The 23,526-nt window shown below is 36.7% G+C and overlaps 1 protein-coding gene across 3 annotated transcripts in view; it reads left to right on the top strand.

The window, feature by feature from the left end:
* The first annotated feature begins 366 nt into the window (after window positions 1-366).
* soxd1 (transcription factor SoxD1) overlaps window positions 367-23,526 on the top strand; it is a 113,439-nt gene continuing 90,279 nt past the window's right edge. The window contains exons 1-2 of one of the 3 annotated variants that reach the window (XM_030988764.1): window positions 367-857; window positions 17,548-17,734. The gene's annotated coding sequence lies outside the window, so the exon portion shown is untranslated. Of the gene's footprint in view, window positions 858-882; window positions 1,093-17,547; window positions 17,735-23,526 lie in introns of those variants that run through there. The other 2 variants (XM_030988767.1, XM_030988763.1) reach the window with 2 other exon arrangements.

Genomic DNA, 23,526 nt, shown 5'->3' on the forward strand with positions numbered 1-23,526 from the left:
GTCCGGTATATACCGAGATGTTGTGTATCCGGACAGCAATATGAGGAAGTATACATGCCCAATTTCATTAATCTAGACTTCTTAGACAATATTATACTTTTCGTGAAATCCAAAGACAAAGGTGACGGCTTTATTTTTGTTTAGCAACCAGACACACGGCGATCCCCATCCATTCGACAAGGAAAAGCCGGAGATCGAAAGCCAAGACGGAAGGACAAAAATCTAAAAACACACCCATGTCTGTTTCCCGGACCCAAAATATAATGCACCCAATTCCAAGCACTGCTTTGTGAATGGGCAAGGCCGCTATCGGAAAAGAATAGCTGAGCATTTTATGCTAATCATCTCAACTCCAAATTTGACATTAGAGGAATTTCAAGATGGCCGGAGTTGAGTGAAACACAACATCACATTGTTGTAGCAAGGATAACCGGCCAAAGCGGGCACAATCTTAGACAAGAAGACGTTTGGATGGAGAAAGGGGAAGAGGAGAGGAGAGGTTTTATTAGGATTTGACAGCATCTATTCATTGTCTTCCATCATCCATTTTTCTTCCAGAATCGTGGGGTTTGAAGAGGGATAACCATCAGCTGCTTATTCATTCACAGCGATCGCATTGATGCATTTTGTGAATGGTGCATTGAGTTTGCGATTGTGTGTGTGTGTACTTGTATGTGTGTGTCCTAGGCGGTACGAACAAAGCCCATTGTTTGGCCATTGTTACCCGCTTTTGTCTGACCTATAGTTGATATTCCCGGAGGCTAAGGGATACATGGACAGTCTGTTTCCAGAAAGTAAAGCCTCGGGAGAGCTTCCAGAAGGAGAAAGACTGAAATCAGGACTAAATATTCGATTTGGTGAGTAAAAATTGGGTCTGATTTGAGCATATACGGTAAGCCGATACACACGGGGAAATGTGTGGTAGTTGTTACGATCGGCCGTCCTCTCTCGAGCTAGCTGCTGAGCTGAGTGCCTGTGTATTGAAGTGGCATGTGTTATGTTTATATCCATATTTAGCGGGGCTGACGAAGTGGTGTGCGAATGCTACCGGGCACCGTTCGGCTGCTTTAGCCAGTGAGCGGCGCTTCGAGGGTATGTGCATATGTTGGCTTAATAAAGGCCATTGTTTGCCATGGATGCGTCAGCGTCACTCCCATATTCATTTTGTGTGATCAGCTAGAAATTTGGCAAAACACAAGAGATTTTCATTCACACTCACACTGTTCTTGTTAATAATTGGTTTCTTGTCTTTCTAGATTCTACTTTGGAAATTAATTTTGTAGACTAGATGAATTATTGCTCGATGGGGATTACCATCTGGCATGGGGTTGCATGTATGATGAAATAAAAAAAAATAAAGTAATCTAACATCAATAGTCAATACTTTAACTTTACCTTTACCCAATATTCTGAAAGAATGCTGAATTAATGCCATTTCAATTCATTTAATCCCATGTTCCTCCATTAATTATTTCATGTTTTCCTTTATAACCAAAGTTGTACATACAATGTAGTAATGACGTACATCGTTGTACGTGTACATGTATATGTATGTATGTTTATTTTCATAATCCATGTAATAATACATTTCTTGCTTACCGTATGACTAATTTTTGATTAATTGTTTATAATCCTGAAACCGTAGAGACAAGGTACAAACCTTGGTCCAGAGTGGCAAATATACTGTAGATTGATGTCTTGTTAAATTGTGTGTAGTGGTGGTTATTTTACCTGACTGCTAAGAAAGCATTTAAATGCTTGTTAGTAAGCAACCAGAGGACCGACAGCTTTAGGTCTCCGAGAGACCTGGTAATGAGGATTAATGCCTTACCAAAGGGCACTAGCGCATCGACTTGCTTTTGAACCCGGGTCGCCGAATTACGAGACCACTGCTCTACCAACTGAGCTATCGCGCCTATTATGAGAACCATGGCGAGACTTGAACCAACAACCTTCACAGTTCACACTTACTCAGTCTAGTGCAAACCACTAGATCAGACCATACTACCTGACTAGGCCTCTCTTTACTATCTCGAGATTGCCAAATATCCAGCTATTTGAACCATCCCGATCGCAAACTATCCAGTTAATTTGCGTCTTCATCAGAACAAAGTAGCAATTAGCGGGATGTTTGGTCGGGATTGTCATCCCATCTTGGGATAGTTTGCAAAATATCCCACTATTTGTCTGGTGCGTTTTCACCAGACCGAAGACTTGCAATATGCGCTGATGCTGAGCAAAATATCTCGAGCTAATTTCTCAAGGTCGAGTTTCAAGTTCCGAGGTCGAATCTCGAGCTGATGAAGACGCGATTTGTAACTTCAGAATTATTTCCCAAATCAGAAATAGCGGGCTATTTGGCAATCTCGAGATGATGAAGACAGGCCTACTGAGACACTTGTATGTACTTGCAAGGTCATACTCAAGGCAACATACATGCACACTACTCTAGGTATATACAATGTTTTCATATATTTCTACTACAATTTTAAGCTTATTTGTGCTGGTCACGACTTGTATTGTTTCCCTTTAATTTATCAATACATTTGTTTCTGTACAAGTACCTGTTCAGTCTTTTTTCCCCTTTCTTTTTACTCTAAAAATTGATTATTGTGCACATTTGAATTGTGATTATGTGATACGTGTATTGTACAGTCAATAAAATAACTTTAATGTCACTGTGAGAAAAACTCACTTAAAGTCATTTACAGCACCAAAGACCCATGTGTTGGCTCAGTCAGTAGAGCCTCCGCCTCACAACCGGGAGGTCGTGGGTTCGAACCCCGGCCGCGTCATACCAAAAGACGTTAAAAGACGGGAGTTGCTGCTACCTTGTTTGGCGTTCAACAATAAGGGATAGAGCAAGGTCGATCTGGCGCTGCTCAGTGGCTGCCGGGCTCACAATCAAGTGGGGGAAAAAGAATTTTTTTTGAAAAAGTATTTAAAACTATGGAACAATGAGAATCACAACACAAATTGCCAAGATGGTCATCAGTTTGTGACGTCATGTCCTCACTATTTATCAATTGTTTTATATGTAGTTTAATCCCATGAATTTCCCTTTTTATTCCCCTAAACTTGATTTCCTCATGCCTTTGCCCAGGTTATATGATTTGTATCATATTGCGTGCATAACATTTCTCAAATCTTTTATGAACTTTTAAGAATTTATACTATTTCCTGAATATTGTGTATTCATAATTATTGATTTTTATATAAATAGTTTATCAAAATTCACATTTTTCATTATTTAACTGGAAAAAATTACTCTATATTAGTGCATCCACACAAACACATATTACTATCAATCTAACTTGGATGCTGGTGTGAAGAAATAAGATTCTTAGGGGGAAAATAGGAAATTTATATTATCAAGAAAATAATTAGTGGATAGTGAGGACATTACGTCACAGACTCATGAGTGAGTTGCCAATTTGTCTAGTGATTTTCAAGTTTTTCATGTCATTAAAAATTCATAACTTTCTTATTAGTTATCTGATTTTGCTCAAACTTTTTATGATTGGTTAGTCTGATTTTTCTGCTTCTATTGAAAGTAAGTTATTTTTGGAGTGGACTTGGGCTTTAATATACACTGTAGCCCTGGAATGCAGCATTAGTGACCTCTATTGATATTTGACAGGGAGTCTGTATAGAGAGTTGACCACTAAGACAGGTTTGACTATATGATGGAAATCTAATATTGTGTATGATGTGTTAGCATGGTTGTGCATTCCATGGCTTTTATTCACAGTACTACATATTCGCCTGTACTGTATCGAATCTAACTGGAACCTTGGTAACTCTTAATTACTTCCCGTTATGATGATCAGCAATCTATTGTTCTATCCTTACACCATGCCCTGCTATACCCCTGGATAGTCTCTCTATTGTTTCAGGTAGTCATCCTAGTCTGACTAACCAGACCAAAATACCAAAAAGCAAATGTTCAAACCTAGTGTCTTTCTATTGTTACATACTGTATTAACATCATAGTCTAATTATAACCAGACCCAAATACCAAAACAAAAAAGTTCAAACTCGTATCTGTTGTCAGGTAGGAATCTTAGTCTACTTAAACCAGACCCTAATATCCAAAGTGAAATGTTAATACTATAGACTCTAATTATGTTTCAGGTAGCCTACTAAGCCTAGGCATCTCTGTAAGTTTAACTAGGCTGCATTACTTGGCCAGGGTAAAGGGTACTACTAAATAAATAATATTTCACTTGGAATACAATTTAAAGCAATCTAGGCCCATAGTCATAGATTTCATGTGAACCTTAAACAATCACTTTTGTTGCCATAGGGTTGGAAACGACAGACTAGTAGTATTGTTTTAGACAATCCTAAATAAATTCCTATTGTTTGGTCAGCTCATAGATGACTGGATAAGTTTATAGGCATCATGTTAGTCTTGCTTCCATCCTACTTGTATCATTACATACGAGTTCTGTACGTGTACGTGTAATATGCGGTTTATATTAGAGAGAGAGAGGAAGAGAGAGAGAGAGAGAGAGAGAGAGAGGGATGTGGGTGTGTGTGTGTGTGTGTGTGGATGAGAGAGAGAGAGAGAGAGATATTATCACTAGTCAGTCCAATGCAATTTGTTTTTTGTTGTTTTGGGATTGGCTTTAAGGCAATTCAGTCAAAAATGACTATTTTGGCCTTGTTCTTTCTAGTTAGTGAGATTTTAGGAATAAAAATATTGATTTTTGTTGAGTTGGTAAACATGAACAGGTGTTCATGTAGTTTGGTATAGCTTGGATGATGAGATGCTCATGCATTTACTTCACCTGGGTGGAGAGTGGTAAATGTCAATGCAATGTTTTGCCAGGGACATTAATGTTGTACTTGCAGAAGCCCCTGTATTAGGAGGTTTACGACCTGGGGGATGTTTCACAAAACTTGTCATCAGTGACAAATGACAGTTTTTGTTATAAGCTACTGATATCCTTGCTTCTGATTGGTTATCAGCAGATTTGTCACTGATTTTTGTCAGTTGTTATTGAAAAAAGGCTTTGTGAAACAGGTCACTGGTGTTTGATCAGCTAAACCACAGCACCACATTACCTCTGATATCTGTGTGTACATCAGAATTGCACATTGTCTACAACATATACAGTACAGCTCATTGGTATATGTCATACCTGTACATGAACTTGCATGTATCCTTGTGATACATGGGAGAAGAATGCCTCTCTTTCTGGTGAAAACCTCCAGATTTGTCTAGCCTAGCCTAGTGGCTAGCGCATGGTAAGACAAGCAGTATTTTATCTAGACTATAGCGTCCCATTGTCTCCCTTCTAGAGGTGAAAAGAGATGACCTTACTAGCTGACCTTAAACCAAGACACACCAGTCTTCATTTACAGTCCTCTAACCCCAGCAGAACTCAAGGTCAAATGGGTGTCGAATTTAAGGTCATTCTTTTTCAATTCAATGTTTATTATTAATTACAAATCATAAATACAGGATAAATAATAGGCTAGGATCTCTCAGAAGCAACTTGTGCTAGTGAATGGGGGCCCTTATGAAGGTTGGCACAATATTCAATAGGCCATTTTCGTAATGTAACCAAATATAATGCATAAGTCTTTGTGAAGTGCCTCAATACAGATTATTTATTTCACCTGATAAGAATGACAATATTTCAATAGTCAGAATACAAACTGCACATATTAAGTGTTGCTAGGTAGGTCAAGCCATATTGTTTGTCCTACCTGGCAACAATTAATGTATGAAGTTCGGATTTTGTCTATTGAAATACCATTATTCTTATCAGGTGAATGAAATAATTTGTATTGAGGCACTTTACAAAGGCTTATGCATTAAATTTGGTTACATTACGAAAATGGCCTATTAATAGGCTTATGACTATCGGGTTAATTTTTTTTTTCATTTTTTTTTTTTTACCCGAGCTTTTTTAGACTTGCTGGAGCTAAATGGCTTCCTGCTTCTGTGTACATGTAATAATAATAATAATAATATTTAATTTTTATATAGGGCTTAATACAAATGTCTCTAAGCGCTTGACAAATATACTGTTACCCCGGTCATTGGATTCAGTGCTTGCCCGCACACACTGTGTGCACAATCTCCACTCCCTGGGGAGCATTCCAGCCTCGTCTTACTTGACGCTCAAAAACTATTTGACCAACAATGACGGCCGCATCCTTGATTTATGGATCTTGTAGTGTACTCACAGAGTTTTTCAATATGTAAATAAGTTCTGCTTCTGAGACTAGCTGTGATGTATGATTTTGATGATAGTAGGCTGGAATAGCCATTGTCTTTGTTTACCATCGAGTGATGTCAACTAATCCATTGTTCTCTCTCTACACAAGAATTTACATTTCCTGAACGCATGTCTACTTGTATAAGACAAGCCAGAAAGTGAATACAGTTGTTAACAACTATATTATTCCTACCCTTTAATACCAAGTTTTGTAATTGTTGAAGTACGTGTGAAATCATTTGTCCCGATTTATGTTTCTTGTGAACATGACATACTTATTGAAACTTACATCTAAAAGTATTGAAGAAAGGCCCTAATTCAACCCCTTTTTCATTCTTGAGTTACAAAAAACAAAATAACGAAATTGTAATATTTTTACCCTTTTCTCTCTTCGGAAATTGCATTAATGTATATGTTATTAACATGGAAAAGCGCAAGGCAGTACACAGAGTAATATGGATTTTTAGTTACATTGCAAGATGTTCTCAGAATAGAGGGATCATGTTTACAGGACATTTTATGCCTTCCTGAATCGCAATATTTCCTCCAAGTCCAATCCATGTTTGAGATGAATGCCTGCATGTATCCCACAACCCTCGTTACTTTTCACATTTTTTGTTGATTCCACAGTAACTTGAGCCCAAAGCCTACCGTGTTTTCTGTTTTGTACCAGCATTAAAATTCTGCGACCGTTGTTAATCCTCATAAAATCAAGGTTTTAATACTACTCTGGTTTCCAACTAAAAAACATTTCTGCAAAAATCAAAATATAAACAGAACATGCCTATCCACTAGAGTAGAGGTTTGTAAATCCCTGATACAGTAATAGATAATCCCATTTCTTGTATTACCAATATCACTGATACAAGTATCTTCAATAACTATGAAGCAATAAAGTTATTAAAGGCTTTTCACCTAGTGCTTTGCAGAGAGGATTAACACATTTTTAATGCATTTTAAAATGCTTCGAAGCTTCAGGTTCCCACTGCATATGAATAACCCATCAATGAATTTGCCAAATTTAAGTTGACTGGAATTTTTTTTATTTTTAATTTAAAAAAAAAAAACATACCGCATGTCAAACAACTGCCCTAAAATGTCGATTTGATCACACTTCAAGAGAAAACTAAGTTTAAAACATACTTGAAAACACACTTGAAGAGAAAAATATTTTCAAAAAGAATGAAATGCTGATAATACCAATTAAAAAAAAAAATACCTGCTTGTATGGAAAAAAACAGCATGAGGAATGGACATTTCTGCATTGGAAGTGTGTTGCGCGTGGTTGTAAGTTTCATTTTAATGAATTCCTTTTTTTCTTCCATCATGGTTCCTTTTTTGGGTCGCACAAGGTTGGAAGCTATGAATAAGTGGTAATTATGATTATTGTGTCCGAGTGAGAGTATTTAAAAAAAACTAGTTCTCATTTTTAAGCTATTACATGTCATATTTAGAATATGAAGGCGTTTAAAGGGCCATGCTTTCCAGGGAATATTTTTCTCTGATTTTCTTCCACACTTGCATAGTAACAATGAAAATGCTCAAAAAATATTTTTCACCTCTTCCCAGAACTCAACCTTCTCTTTAAGGATTCAAATTATGAGCTTTGTATCTGCAGACTGTATCTGCAACATAATTTTATAGCAGTGGGACTACCATGTATTCATTTAATAGCAAAGACACTAAAGTTCAGTGAATGACTCATATATGGGCACAGGGGGTTTCAGTTTACACATCATTGTAAAAGGTTGTGATAATGAATATGGGTGGTATAAACTATTCTGAAATTTGACATTTGTTTAAGAAAGAAATGAATTGTTAATCACATGAACTACCTCAGGACAAAATGGTTAGTACTGATCTTAATCTTGGATTAACTAATCCGCTAAGCTATTAATACCTCCCTTTTTGGCATAGTCTATGAAAAGAATATGAGACTATCTGGTTACTACGATTGTTTCCAGGTAATGTACTTTCAATCAGGGTGTATACCCGGTACTCAATCAGCAAGAATGTTTTTTCTTTCTTTATCACTCAAAATACGAATTTGCATATTATGACATAGCATATTTATGGAAAAGTGATTGTATCTCTGTAAATATTGATCAATTTTCTTCCAAATTTCGATATGTTGTAGCTAAGACAACTCCATACAAACTCAGTCAACACAATTTTTCATGTTGATGACGTCGTCGTAGCTAAAATTTTGATTAAAGGCCATAATGTCAGAAATTTCATAATTTGCGTGTTATGCCTATGGAAGTTGAATTTCGTTCACATTATGAATCTACATGACATTGTTTGTTTTAGCAGTATCTCGTTTACTTTGCTCTATTTTGTCTCATATTTTAGTTGGAACAGCCCACCTATGCTTGTTCCAAACAAGTATTACATGTCTAGTTATTTATTATTTTTTTGTTGAACAAAATAATCAGGCAGGCTGTAGGCAAAGATTTTGTTATTTTTATCCTTCCCACAGTCCCACTGCATATTTTGTATGTTATGAAGTAATAAAAGACTGCTGCAGTATCTACAATTTCATTGTTTCATGGACATTCCTGTATCTTGATCAAATTAAGTAAAATAAATGAGTTAATAATAAATAATTAAAATTAATGTGAAAAGCACTTGCATCTAATTTCTCTTTGATGCATTACTATAATGTTGCCTAATTGAAAACAATGATACACTGTATGTTGGTTTTTATTACATTAAGTAAAATAAATTAGTGTATAGTTAGTAAGGAATAATCAAAATTAATGTGAAAAGCACTTGCATCTAATTTCTCTTTGATGTACTTCTATAATATTGCCTACCGGTAACTGAAAACAATGATACTGTATGTTGGTTTTTATTACATTTTAAAACCAGAAAAAGAATCTGAAAAAACAAACAATTTTGTAGATGATAGAGTGATTAAAGAGGGATTTAGTAAATGACAGTAAATGAGATATTGTAAATCTGTTTTTTACTTATCATAATGGCATTGTTCAAGACCTCTAATTACAATATAGATTCCCCATTCATTGATTAGAGAGGGTAAGTTTCAGTGAAAGTACTAAATAACTTAATGATTTGTGAATGCTCTCTTTCTTGTTACCGGTATTCCCAAATTGAAGAAAATCTTGTAATGTTTTATGATAGAGATGGAAAGTGCTTTCATATGTTACATAATATGACTACCAGTACCAGTACAGCTTTAACAACATACACGTACTGTACATGTAAGACTGAATGATGGCTCAATATGTTACCTAATTAATACCAACATGTAACCATTATCTTTGTCCGGGGGTTTTTATTGTTTATAATTTTAGTCATTGATTTGTCAAATTTGTCATAACGTTGATGATTCCAAAATGTTGTAATTCATATTTTTTTACCTAACCACATGATCAAGTATTCACAAATAGTCATAAACAATTTCTCTCACAATTTAACTATTCGACCAGTACTTGTCATAATAATATAATAATAATAATAATAATTATAATAATTATAATAAAGTTTTATTTACCCAGGGTAGCCACTTCAGTTATGAAACTGCTCTTCCAGCAAGCCCTGCATAACATAATATATTACTACATGTACTACCCTTCTCCAATCTCATATGCTGAGCGCCTAGCTATAAGGCAGAAGGTCCCATTGTTATAAGTCTTTGATATGACTCGGCCGGGGTTCGAAACCCACGGCCTCCCGTTCATGAGGCGGGCGCTCTAACCATTGAGCCACCATCATTATAACTTAGCAACAAAATGATTGCAAAAGTTAAACTTTCTTTGAGAATGGCAATTCTCTATATTTGTCAGTTGGATATTGAACACATTGACAGGAGGACTCTATCTACAGGAGGTAATGCATTGATGAAGGATGTCCAAATCCCAGGGAAAGCCGGTCTTTGAAGTGAGTTTAGAGAGGCATGGGGGTATGGACAGACTGGATTAACAAACTAGGGGTGAAGAAGATCCCCTATTAATCTTAATCCTCTTCTTCGCATTTCCCTGAAAGGGGATTAAGGAACATTAATCCGTCCATTAATGACGGAACATTGCATTTCATATTTCTTTTGAAAAATGTCACAATCAACATGAGCTTATTTGACACAGATTGACAATGTGGTTACAGTAGGTTTATTACAACTTCAAAGAAGGTATTCTCTTTTGTGAAGAGGGAACATTAAAGACACCCTTCAAAATAGTGTAATTATCTTATCATTTTTTTTGGGAAAAATGTTTCCAAAATCGATGTTGTTCAAAGAGATGTGTGTACATGTACATATTTAAAAACGAACAAAGTTTTATATTGAGTGATGTGAGTGATTGTTTTGGGTGTTTAAATGGGCCTAATGTAGGTTACATTATGTGACCTTTGACTTGAAGGTCGTTGACCAGAGTGTATGAGGGAGGGACTAGCCATAGCCAAAGGGCTTGGTGATGTCAGTGAGGGGGGTAATGAAGTGGAACGGGTCTAGGGATACCTGAGAAGGGGTAATTCTGAGTGATATTTAATGAATCTCTTGAGAGACGGAGGAAACAAGACAGTTAAATCTCATACCAGGCTTTTCTTCTTGACGATTGCCCTATAATAAGTGCAGCTTCCATGTCAAATTAGTCTTAAAGATAAAGTTGAGTTCTGGTCATGCGATTGCATTGTGAAAGAAACGGTGTGGAGTCGATCAGAATAGGTTGATCATCTACATGTACATGTAGCATAAACGTATTGGTGTGTACTGCAAGGTTCTGGAACCATCAAAATGATAAGAAATTTGGCCCAGTCTTGATAAAATTACAAGCACTGTACACAGAAAGATGTATATGGGACTACCCATATAGTTATATCTATCAGGTCCAAATAGATATAATAATTTACCAAATATATCAATTAGTAGGCAGTTTCTCTGCAAAATTTGTATGATCACGTATTAGTCAAAACATATTCTTTCACATGATTAGTAATAAGTTTCATTTTCGAGAGGGGGGCATTTCCAAAACTGGTCTTTACCTTTAAAGTGTACTAGGAGTCAACGCCCACCTGGCTCAAAATGTACAAGTATTTACAAAATGGTTGTGATAATCTTTACATTATTATATGAAAACAAGGAAGAGAAATAGAGTTGGAGGATGGGGTGGGCGGCAAGCAAGGAAAGCTATTATATGAAAACAAGAAATTGAAGGAATCTCAGGAAGCTGTTCAAGAGGAACAAATGAGAGGGAGAGGAAGGGGGTGTGGGAGAGGGGGGGGGGAGGGGAAATGGAGGGGAGGGGGGAAGTATGTTGGGGAGGGGGGGGGGGGGGGTAAGAAGAGGAAAGGGTAGAGGAAGGGCAAGGAGGAAAGGGCAGGGGGAAAATATTTAAAAAAAATTGGGGGCTACTGTTCAAGCTTGCTTGCATGAAAATAACACTCTTTAATTTGTTTTTCATTGAACTCTATGCAAATTTCGGAGGCTCTTTTGGGCATTTCGGGAGCTAATTAGCTCTGAACACCCTTGTACATGTGTATTTTTTTCCCCGGGCAAGGGGCATGAGAAAAACACAACTAAATTGAAGAAAATAAATAGTGTTGGAGTAACAGGCATAACCCAGTATTAATACCTCATACAAGTTTTAAAAGGTATTAAGAGGGTACGTACAATGAAGATGAAGGTATAACAGGTAGAACAATATCATATGTTTAAAGATACGTCTAACTTTAATAGCCAACATGTCAGTTACTTCGAAGTAAGGGGTATAATTTTTAATAAATAACCCCTGGGGCCCATTTCACAAAACTTGTCATCAGTGACAAATGACAGTCTTTGTTATAAGCTACTTAAATCCTTGCTTTGGATTGGCCATCAGCAGATTTGTCAATGATTTTTGTCATTTGTCATTGAAAAAAGGCTTTGTGAAACGGTTCCTGGTCCCCTACCATAACGCATTGTTTGAAATAAATCATATACCTGTATACCTACACACTGTAGGTATGCAGTGTATATGAACATATAATAATCATGCTAATTTATGTAAATTCTTCATTCTATAAATCCCTAGATTTCTATAAAAATAAAGCAAGATTTTATAATTTACCAGTGTCACTTTTATCTAGAGGATTTGAAACTATATTTAATTATCAATCCGTTAGTCCGTTGCTAACACCCTTGACCAGACTACAACAACCAATTGTAGCTCCTGACTCCTTCCAGCAACTGGCACATAGTACATCACTTTGTCCAGGTGCCAATTTTAAACAACAACAACAACAAAAACTGGGTTAGAGAAACAGGGAATTCCTCTGACATTATTGTTATTGTGATACTAAATGAAAAAAATATATTCCAGTACCCCAATAAAAACGCGACAATTCCTATATCCACTCTTTTTACAGATGAATTATCAATCCTCCTCATCAAACATTTGTAAATTTTATCTTAAAACTTTAAGGGATTTTCCTTTCATTTGTATCTCAGCAAAATTAATTGATGATTCATTTGTTTACAATTCATTGAAAATGTTAAATAGCTTCGATAAAAATTAACGAGATAGTACAATCCCCCTTTTTTGGAGAGGGGGGGGGGGGCGGGTATGAATTGTAATGATTGCAACTTGTCCTATTCCCAGCTGACGAATATATCAACCCTGTTTGTTTTCCACGAGTAGACACATAGGAAACATTCAATATACTTTCCATACAAGTAATGATTTGCACAAAAGTAACTCAAACCGCACCGTGTTTGTGGGCCGAAACGAGTCACATGTTTGACAAGTTTAGCCTAATCGTATCTGGTATGCATAAAGGAGATACTTCATTCATTGGATAATCAGGAGACGTAATCTCAAGTTCAACTTGGAAATGAAAAGAATATGACGGTTAATAAAAGAGTGCCCTCTCCCTGCACTTGTTTGAGACGGAGAAGGTTTTATCTTTTGATTCCAGGCTAGGCTGTCAGTAATAATGTGATTAGGGCTGCTCTCAGCCCATATCACACATCCCGAAGCTTCCTGGCTGTCAAAATTCTTTTGGCTTCTTCTTTTCCACGTTTTTTTCAAGTTTCAACTAAAAAAGGAACGACTGTTGATTGTGACATCCATTTCCCCCCCCCCCCAAAAAAAAAAATCCTTGCTGAAAAACGTGACTACTGCCCTGGTGAGTTTGGGCGTGATGTAGGTTTTGTCATAATTATTAATGATGGATCCTAGATCATTCTTATCAATTCTTTAGAAAATGACTAAAGTGATTTTTGTCAGGTTGACGAGGTTAGACCCTTATATTGGATAGTCTTAGGGTATTCTACTTGACTTACATTGTAAAGGAAATGGTTTGGTTTGGGTTTTTGTTTTTTTCACGTAAAAACAAAATTTATGATAAGTACTTAAAATTATAGGGATAGATCGCTCTATTCAGAGCCATTAATTTAGTGGCTCCGTTCTTCCTAGAGATCCAGAAGAAAGAAAGAAAAAAAAAAAAAAAAAAAAAGAAAGAAAGGAGAACAAATTAAACATGCGTGAACATAACACAAAATATGGAATATACATATGTACAATTTATGAGATGATTGTTCTGAAGTCAGTAATTTGTCAGTATTTCTGAGAGGAAAGGTAAGCAGTAGATCAGAGAAAAAAAAGGCTTTGATAGAAAGAAAAGGAAAGAGGAGAGTAACAAATTTTGGGGTCATGTTTACTCACAAGAGATCTGTGTAAAAAGAGTTTTTAAAAAGTCAGATTCTCAAGCACATTTTTTCCCCTTTTTTAAAAATTGATCTTAGCTCTATTCAGTGTTAAATCATGCACCACTTCTGTGTATTATTCTTGATTCGATGGGAGAGGGAGGAGAAGAGGAGAAAATGAGAGAAGTGCGGGAGAGAGAGGGAGGGGAGAGAGAGACAGAGAGAAGTGATGATAGAAAAGACAAAAGGAAGCTGACAGTAGAATTGGCTTTCACTGTCAAATCCAATCTTCCCAAATGAGACAATTTCCTGTTCGAGCTTGTCCACCTATTATCTGCCGCAGCGTGCCTTGTTTGAATACTTCCTCTTTAAATTAGACACTGCAATATCAGACAAGATTGTACCGCCTTCATGTGTCTCCCCCTTACACCGTGCAGGCATTATCGGAGGGGGGGGGGGGCGCTTTCTTTGGCGCGACTTGGAGGCTACGCCTGTCACTCCTTCTCTTCCTCTTCTAGTCTTCTGTCCAAGCACATTTACTATTTTTTCCTCCAATGTCATTTTGCCGAGGACTGGACACAGAGCATCACTCTTTTTTTACAGACTGCCCTAAAATGTTTGTTGCAATTTTAGATTTTCTATGATTACCTTTAAAACCCTTCACTTACTTGTTGTTTTTGAAAAAAATGAAAGAAGTTCGCAATTTTTAAGTCCCATCCTTGGCGTCTAGACTTCACACAGAATGAGCTTATTGACTGAGCATATTGATGTGGTTATTAAATCATATCACTGATTTTTATGTAAAATTATCGTTTGTAAACTTGTCTTAAAACTTTTGCTTTTGTAATAGAACGAGATGTTTTCTATAAACTCTTATTTTTTCTCAAAAGTTTTTGTAGTTGCATAAAACCTTTGAGATTATTGCATTGCACAAGAATTCTTCCTTGTTGAATTATCCATAACTGATGCTTACTTTCATTGAAATGATTATTGTAAAAATGTGTGGAAATACATGTATGATTCTTTTCTTTTGAGCGACTCCCTGTCCTGGCAAATGCTTTTCAGGACATGGCATTTTATTGACATTTGTCTGTCTCAACCCAGGTGAAAAACTTTGCATAATTGATCCCTTGAAGTTGAATGTACTGTGAACTGCAGTGAAAAAAATACATGGGGGCTCGGGCAAAGTAGCCCTCGATATGCCCAAAAGAGCCCCCAAAAGTCATAAAAGAGCCCCCCAAAATTGCATACAGTTCAATGCAAAACAAAATAAAGAGTGTTATTTTCATGCAAGCAAGCTTGAAAAGTAGCCCCCGAAATTTGTAGAGTATTTTTTAATACTTGGTTTCTTCCGTTGTTTTAAATCCAATTTTTTCCCATTACTGTGGTTGTCGGTCATACAAATATGATTTTTCTATTTTTTATTTAAAAAACACTCTTTTTTGTTTCTTGCCTCTTTCATTCTACTCTTTACCATGACCCTTTCTGGGTCTGTGTGTGTCTCTCTGATTTTCCACTTCCCTTGTATGGTCCAAGATAAGGAGAGTGACTGTCAGTGTTATTAATGTAAACTAATCGGTAAACAGGTTTGTTGATTGCGTTGTCATGGAGATGTATTGAGTGGCTCTGTTATCTTCTCAGAGAAACTTGCACCATATTGCAGACAATTAATGCAAAGTTTGCATTGGCTGCAATGTCTGTATTGATTAAGGCTCAATCTTTTAACCCTGGCTTGATACTGGGCGTGATTCTAGTAATCGGAAGAGGGATAAACTCTCTGCCCCCCTCTCTCTGCCTCTCTCTTTCTTCCCCTCTCTCTCATCCTCTATGTCTCTCACTTTCTCTCCTCTCTCTGTCTCTTTCTCTCCCCCTCTCTGCCTCTTTCTCTCCCCCTCTCTGCCTCTTTCTCTCCCCCTCTCTGCCTCTCTCTTTCTCCCCTCTCTCTCTCTCATTCCCTCTCTACAGTACACTGTATGTCTCTCACTTTCTCTCCTCTCTCTCTGTCTCTGTCTCTGTCTCTCTCTCCTCTCTCTGCCTCTCTCTTTCTCCATCTCTCTCTTTCCCCCTCTCTCTGTCTCTCACTCTCTCTCTGTCTATCTATCTTTCACCCTGTCTGTCTCTCACTCTTTCTCCCCTCCCTGTCTCTTTCTTTTGCCCCCTCTCTCTGTCTCTCTTTCTCTCCCTCTCTCTGTCTCTGTCTCTCTTCCCCCTCTCTGTCTCTCTCTTCCTTTCTCCCCTTCTCTCACTTCCCCTCTCACATAATCTTTCTCTTACCCTTCTCATCTCACCTATTTTTCTGTTTTCTTATTCTTTGGTCATTTAGAACAAACACACACATGTACATTAATGTTTCTATGGATTTCAGTCTGAACAACATTCAATAACAAAAGAAAGAAAAAATATATAAATGAATAACAAAATTGAAATAAAAATAAAGTTATATGTACGGTACATGTAGGAGCTGACTACCACTCAGTAAACAGCTAATGCATTGGAGAGATTTGTTTGTAAAATCTTTAGCTCTTCAGTATTTGCATACCAGATTTACAAAAAGATTTTTTTTAAAAATTGTAATTTCTAATATCAATTATTAAACATATATAGTAATCTTATTTTTTGTCATGTTATGTTATGAAAGCTTAATCTGTATTTGTACAGTATTTTGTACATATTTATTAAAGAGGTGTGGCTGCTTGCAAAGTTGCAATGAAAAAGAATATTCATAACAAACAGATGATTGAGTGACAGTAGGTAGGGTGTGAACTTGGTTTCAATTTGTGTTCACTATAAGCTCTGTATACCAGTTTGTATACCTGGGGGGTGTTTCACAAAGATCCTAAGTTGAACTTAACTCTAAGTTGGACTTTAAAATGATGGAGAGCCATTTGTAGCCTTAAAATCAAATATATTTAAAAGAAAAAATTCAAGTAATTTAGACTTTTCATAAATTCCACATCAAGAACATGAAATCTCCCATGATAATAGATAATATGAATGATTTGAATCAACATTTTATGCCTTTTAAAATAACTTATACAAAATATTTTCATAGATGCTAATGGCTTTCCATAGTTGTTAAGTCCAGCTAATAGAGATAAGTTCAACTTAGGATCTTTGTGAAACACCCCCAGTTAGTCAATGCAGTGTGTGAAATAGCGCATAACCTTATTCACAACAGATGAGAACACACACACTCTACACATAATCACAGGATGCAAAGCCAGTACATCGAATGAGCCTCTCTCATTGGTCAATCACTGGAGTGGGTGTGGACTCAGCTCTTGAATATTCATAAGTTCATTCAAACTTTTCATGCTCATTATGCGCTGCTTGACTGTACACAGCGGATAGCCAACAAGCTGCACATATCCCAGTTGTAAGAGGTGTGGTATTATATATGTGAAGAATAAAGGGTTTCGTTGTTAGCTCAATGACATTTGGCCATTCCTATCTAGATTTGATTAGTAGATAAATGTGGAGATTGTTGCAAGGGTTGGTTTCCTGGTGTGAGTATCAGAAACATCTCTTGAGAGAAACCATTGAATATTCATTCTCCAAGTCCAAGGCATCTCGCAGCTAGGCCTGGGGATCTCAACTGCAAATTGCTTGTTTGATCAAAAGACAAACAATTGCTTTTTTAGACTGATGTTGATGTCTTTTCCCTCACAACAGACTCTGTCATCATTATCATCATCATCGCTGGAATCACTGCTGAGGATCGAGAGCCGAGGGCACGCTGAAGGAACATCCCGGTGAGAGGTCCTGTGGTACGGGGGGTTGATTGATGAGGACACTTGAGGTTCAAATCTCTTGATGAAGCTGTTTGGATGAGGTCCATATTATCCAGTGCTGGCCTATGGTAAGTTGAGAGTCAAACCATTTAACTTCTTCTGTGTGGCTGATGGCGTATGATTTTTGTTCGTTTCTCGGTTAAGCCTTGAAAATAGCTCTGTAATAATTACTTTAACATCTTCCATTTGTATTACCGTTGCAGATTGCAGTTTTGACCAGTTTTACTCATTTGTGAGGAATTGATTTAATGTCTTGTTATTTCCTGAAGTACAGTGTAGTCTCTGTACACATGTATATGAATTGACCTTCAAGTCAATCATCTACAGACTAAAAAGTTTTAAAAATTGCATTTGATTAAAGGTAAAGACCAGTATTGGAAACGCCCCAATTTCAAAAAATGAAATGGAAGCTCTCATTACCAATCATGTGAAAGAATATGTTTTGAATAACACATGATGATAAAAAATTTGCTGGGAAACCATATATATTTGGTAAATTTGTTTCTCTCATGGTCTGTGAGAGATATAGGGTAGTCCCATATACATCTTTCTGTGTATAGTGCTTGTAACTTTACGAAGAATGGGCCAAATTTCTTATCATTTTGATGATTCCAGAACCTTGCAGATGCTAGATGCTAGATGATCAACCTTTTCTGATCGATTCCACAACGTTTCTTTCACAATGCAATCGCATGACCATAACTGGTCTTTACCTTGAATGAGATTATATGTAATTATCGGAATGTTTCCCTTAAAGGGGAAGTCCCCCCTGATATTAAGTTGGTTTTAATAGAAGCAGGAAAATGGGAGAACAGGTCAGTGAATGTTTGAACAAAATCTTTTCATCATTACATTTCATTATTGTCACGGTGCTAACAACAAATGTACTGTGAATGTTTTTATGTATTCATATGCGACTGTATGTGATAGATAAGGTCTAAATGGGACATTGACTATATTAATAAAACCAGTACTAATACCAGAAATAAATTTACGGTAATGTTAAATTGTTTTGCCTAAGGTTTATGGGAAAACATTCATTTTCGAGAAGTTTGATACAAGCTTTGTTGTGTCACTTTGGGCTTCACTTCATATAAAATGTATACAAACAAAAAAAATCTGTGATATTTGTTGTTGTTGTAGTTGTAGTCATTAAAGTCAGGAGATTTAAAAACATCTCTTTTCCTTTTTGAAATTTTCTGCATATTTACACACATGTACAAGTACAATGTATGTGGACGTCGTTCAAATCTGGGCTTGTGAGAATGGCAGTGAGAATATAGCTACACTGTAGTTCAGAACTCTATAGATTTCTATGATGAAGGCGTTCTGTTTGAGGGGTTTCTGCCAAGCAGAGAATTTTTCTCTTTTTTTTCTTCTTCCGTTCACTATTTTTGACCTTGCTACAAACATGAGGCAAAGAAAAGAATAGAAACCAAAAACGAAAGGGGGTTCCATCTTTGTCATGAGGAAATATTCAGTAAATAGTCCAACGTGAATGGAATTGAAAAGCATCGCTGGCCTAGACTATATGTATGTATGGGGGCTTTTCTGTCTTTTTCTCACTAGTCTCTGGCAGTACAATGGCCAATTGTTCGAGGGAAGGAGAAGGAATGGTGGCTTTTGCAAAGAATATTGCCCAGATTGAAAGCCTATTCTGTGTCTCTCTTTTTAGTCTTTTGTACGCTATTTACTGCTACCCTGCACATACAAATATACACTGTTGTACAACATCCAAGGATGGAGTGGGTGATTTTTTAGTCGAGAATGAAACTCTGATGAAAAGAAATAAAATGAATTGGACAAGAGAAAGAGAGTGAGGGGGGGGGGGGGGGGGTTCTTTATTATAGAATTGAATACAATATATTAGAAAACAGATTTAGTGGTGAGAGAAAGAGTGAGAAAAACAGAACCTGAGTTAGTATTGGATTTTTCAGAACATGGAAATGAACTCAAAGATAACAAAATATGAGAGAGAGGGGAAAGAAGGAGGAAAAGAAGAGTGAGAAGAAAGAGGAGGAGGAGGAAAAGAAGGAGGAGCAGGAAGAGGAGGATGAGGAGAGGGAAAGAACGCTGCAAATAAGGGGGGGGGGGGTACGTGGGGCCATCATCGCAATCAAAGCTTTACAATAGGGCTCTATTGTCAGTTGGACTGGGTAGACCTACATTGTGTAGTTTCACAAAAGCTACTTCCATTGAAGAAAAAAACCAAACAAACTGGTTGAAAGAGAAAAGAAATGCAAGGGGTGGGTCTCTTTATTCCATATTCTGCAAGTTTGCTTCTAAATGTACAAAACAGCATCAGATAATACAGTAGTCATAATGGAATCCAGTCTGGGGTGTCTACATGTTGTAAGATTTTACATTGATATTTCAGATCTCTCCACTGACTTAAACTTGTCTAAAATGTCCAGACAAGAGGGAATTTGTACAAAACTTTGTATAAAGAAAGGTTTAAAGCCTATCTGCCGTAGTTTACAGGAGGGATTAGACCGCCCTGCAAGGTCACTGGACAGGTGGTTATCTCATCAACTCAGCTCTCAGTTAACATAAGAAAAAGAGGATCATGGGGGACCAATGGTCACCGATTAGGCATTGTTTGTTATATAGAGGGCGCAAGTAGCTACAAGTAGTGCAGTAGGCCTTTAAAGAATCATCGTTTGATAGCAGTAGGGGTGTACGAACCAGACAGTTGTCATTGTTATTATAAAACCTATAGCTCTTATGAGTTTCCTTTTTTTTTTAATAATCAGTTTTCCCTCCTTAAATTAGCAACAATTATTCTTAGTTTCCACTCATTAGTAGTTTGAAAACAAACCAATATGAAAGAGAATTACAAAATTTAAATAAAAATTTGCCAATTTGTACAGACAGGGGGGTCACATGAGCAAAAAACAGAATGATACTGACGTTTCAAGAGCGGGCACTAACGTGGCAAAAATCAGAGAAATTTTGGCAAGCATTTACGAAAAACCACCCTCCAGAGTTTGAGCGTTGGATTTCAATTGTTTGTTCTGTTTGCTACCCACGAAACACCGGAATGTAAGAAAAATCTATGATTTTTGGTTGCAGTGTAAAAGCAGCTATTTAGAGTAAATCCAAGTTGAGACCTGGGGGGTGTTTCACAAAGATTCTAAGTCGAACTTAACTTAAGTTGGACTTAAATATTATGGAGAACCATTTGTAGCCTTATAATGAAATAATAATGAAATATATTCAAAAGCAAAAATTTAAGTATTTTAGACTTTTCATAAATTCCACTTCAAGAACATGAAATCTCCCATGATAATAGAAAATATGAATGATTTGAATTAACATTTTATGCCTTTTAAAATAACTTTTACAAAATATTTTCAAGGAAGCTAATGGCTTTCCATATTTTAAGTCCAACTTAGAGATAAGTTCGACTTGGGATCTTTGTGAAACACCCCCTGATTAGATAAACTGCCTTGTGGGGGTACCAACATAAACAGAAAATTCTGGAAATCTTTTATTTTTCTACCTCTTTGACCTTTACCCAAACTGTTCATATCCTTATCGTAGAAGAGACGAGAAAGTTTTGTTTTGGCAATGGTACACTCGACAAGACATTGATGAGTACAAATTTTTTTTCTTCACAGAGTAAATGTTAATTTTTGGACAAAAACATACAGTCTTAAATTCATTTTCCAGTTATGACGACCTTGTCCTTGTTTCATAAAACTGGTTATCAATAACAAATGCTAAATAGCTATGCCAAATTTGCCCTTAGCCAATCCATTGCCACGATTTTAGTAGCTTATATTACAGTTATTGTAAATTGTTAGTGATAACAAGTTTTATGATACAGGGCCCAGCCTTGTCAGATAGTAGTACCCTCAATTCTAAAATTGGAATTTTATGCAAGCATACTATCAAAATTGATAACCTCTTTATTCGGCAAGTAAAATTGATGACTTCATCTGGAGCACCATATCCCACTGAAAACAAAACAAAGATAATATTTTGTCGTATTTTGTTTTCCTTTCTAGATACATGTTGTGTGTGGTTCTTGCGGAGTCTCTGCTTTGCCAAGAAATATCTCTAGGTATTGTTTGTGCATCTTCTTTGAAATTGTCCGAGAAGAAAGTGTCCTCTATGAACAAGACCTTTCCTTCTTTCTTTCTTTTTTTTTGGGGGGGGGGGGGCAATACATAAGGTATGAGCAAGCAGATACATTTGTTTAAAGCCCCACTGTCCTACTTGTAGCTACTTGCTCCCTCTATATAGAAAACTTCCCCAATCGGTGCCTGTTGGTCCCCCATGATCCTCTATTTCTTGTTAATTGAGAGCTGAGTTGATGAGATAACCACCTGTCTAGTGACCTTGTAGGGTGGTCTAATCCCTCCTATGAACTAATACGGATGGGCTTTAAAGTAACTGCAAAATTGAGGTGATCTTGCTTGCTAGAAATAATTTTGTAGGCCTAAATTATTGCTTGACCTCATCCACTATGGTTGCTGTAGTTGACATGGAAGCATTGAATAAGCTTGCCTGACATAGCAATACTTGATTTGTGCTTCATGAATTCTACCTATGAAATAGTTTATGGCACTTTATTTGCAGGTAAAGAACTACTTTTAAAAAATTGGGGCTACTTTTCAAGCTTGCTTGCATGTAAATAACACTTTTTTAATTTGTTTTGCATTGAACTCTATGGAAATTTTGGGGGCTCTTTAATGACTTTCGGGGGGAGGGGGGGGGCTCTTTTAGGCATTTTGAGGGCTTATTTGCCCCGAGCCCTCGTGTATTTTTTTCACTGTTTATTTGGTAAAGATGCATCAAAGTTGACCCATGTTCTTTTTGGAATGTGAGAAGTAGGCCTAAACAATCATGTTGTTATGATGATAGCGGGTTCTTGGAATGTCTCTCGAACTTGACACTCCTGGCGCTCCGCAATTATTACCCGGCTTTAGCATGGCTGCCAATATGGTGCTCTCTCTCTCTCATGTCGCTCTTGTTTTGTTTTGTTTTGCAACCATACAAATTATGCCTAATACAAATGAAACGCCATGCTCACTCGTGCTCCGATTTGAGTTACAAGCGTTTGACCATGGACCTACTACGGCTGTATCATGATTCATATTCATATTCATATTTATTTCATTTCCAACAGAAAGGTAAACAAAGATATTACAAATACACTTTGCACATAATAAAATTATTACAAGAAATTCTTAATTTTTGAGGAAATGGGGGATCCACTAAAAAGCAGTGCTTGTAGTTTGTGGATCCCCCAGAAAAAAAATATAATTATTTCAGAATTTGCCTACGAAGATGAAAACACAAGACAATATTATGAAACAACAAACAACGATGAAACGAACAAGGAGAAGTAAAACAGATAAGAAGGAAGAAGCAGGACAAATCATGACCGAGCATGGTCCATGTTGTGAACGAGACACCATTTATTTGAAGTGTACCTCATTTTCTTAGACTGCGTGGTATGAAGGTGCATAAAGTAGGGCTAAGCACCTGCTACTATAGTCGACAGGGGGTAGCCATGAGGTCATGATGGGGGGAGGGGGGGGGGGGAGGAAGGTTCTGAATGAAATGATATTCTATGGACTAGACATATAAAATTGGTCCCTTTTCTATTTTGTTTACATACAACCTCAAGTACATACATGAACATGTAGATCTGCCATGTAGTAGTCAAATCCATATGCATTGGAGGGCCATTTATGATAATGGGACATGGCTATCATGAGGCCATCATGCCATAAACAGTGTATGGGTTTAATCATGTATTATTGTATCTTCAAATTTGTATAGAAAAACAACCATGAGCATGTTTTGAAATTAAATATTAATTGGCAGGGATCTACAGATTTCACACTGC

Source organism: Strongylocentrotus purpuratus, unplaced genomic scaffold (genome assembly GCF_000002235.5).
Source record: "Strongylocentrotus purpuratus isolate Spur 01 unplaced genomic scaffold, Spur_5.0 spur5_scaffold_18, whole genome shotgun sequence".
Taxonomy (NCBI): domain Eukaryota; kingdom Metazoa; phylum Echinodermata; class Echinoidea; order Camarodonta; family Strongylocentrotidae; genus Strongylocentrotus; species Strongylocentrotus purpuratus.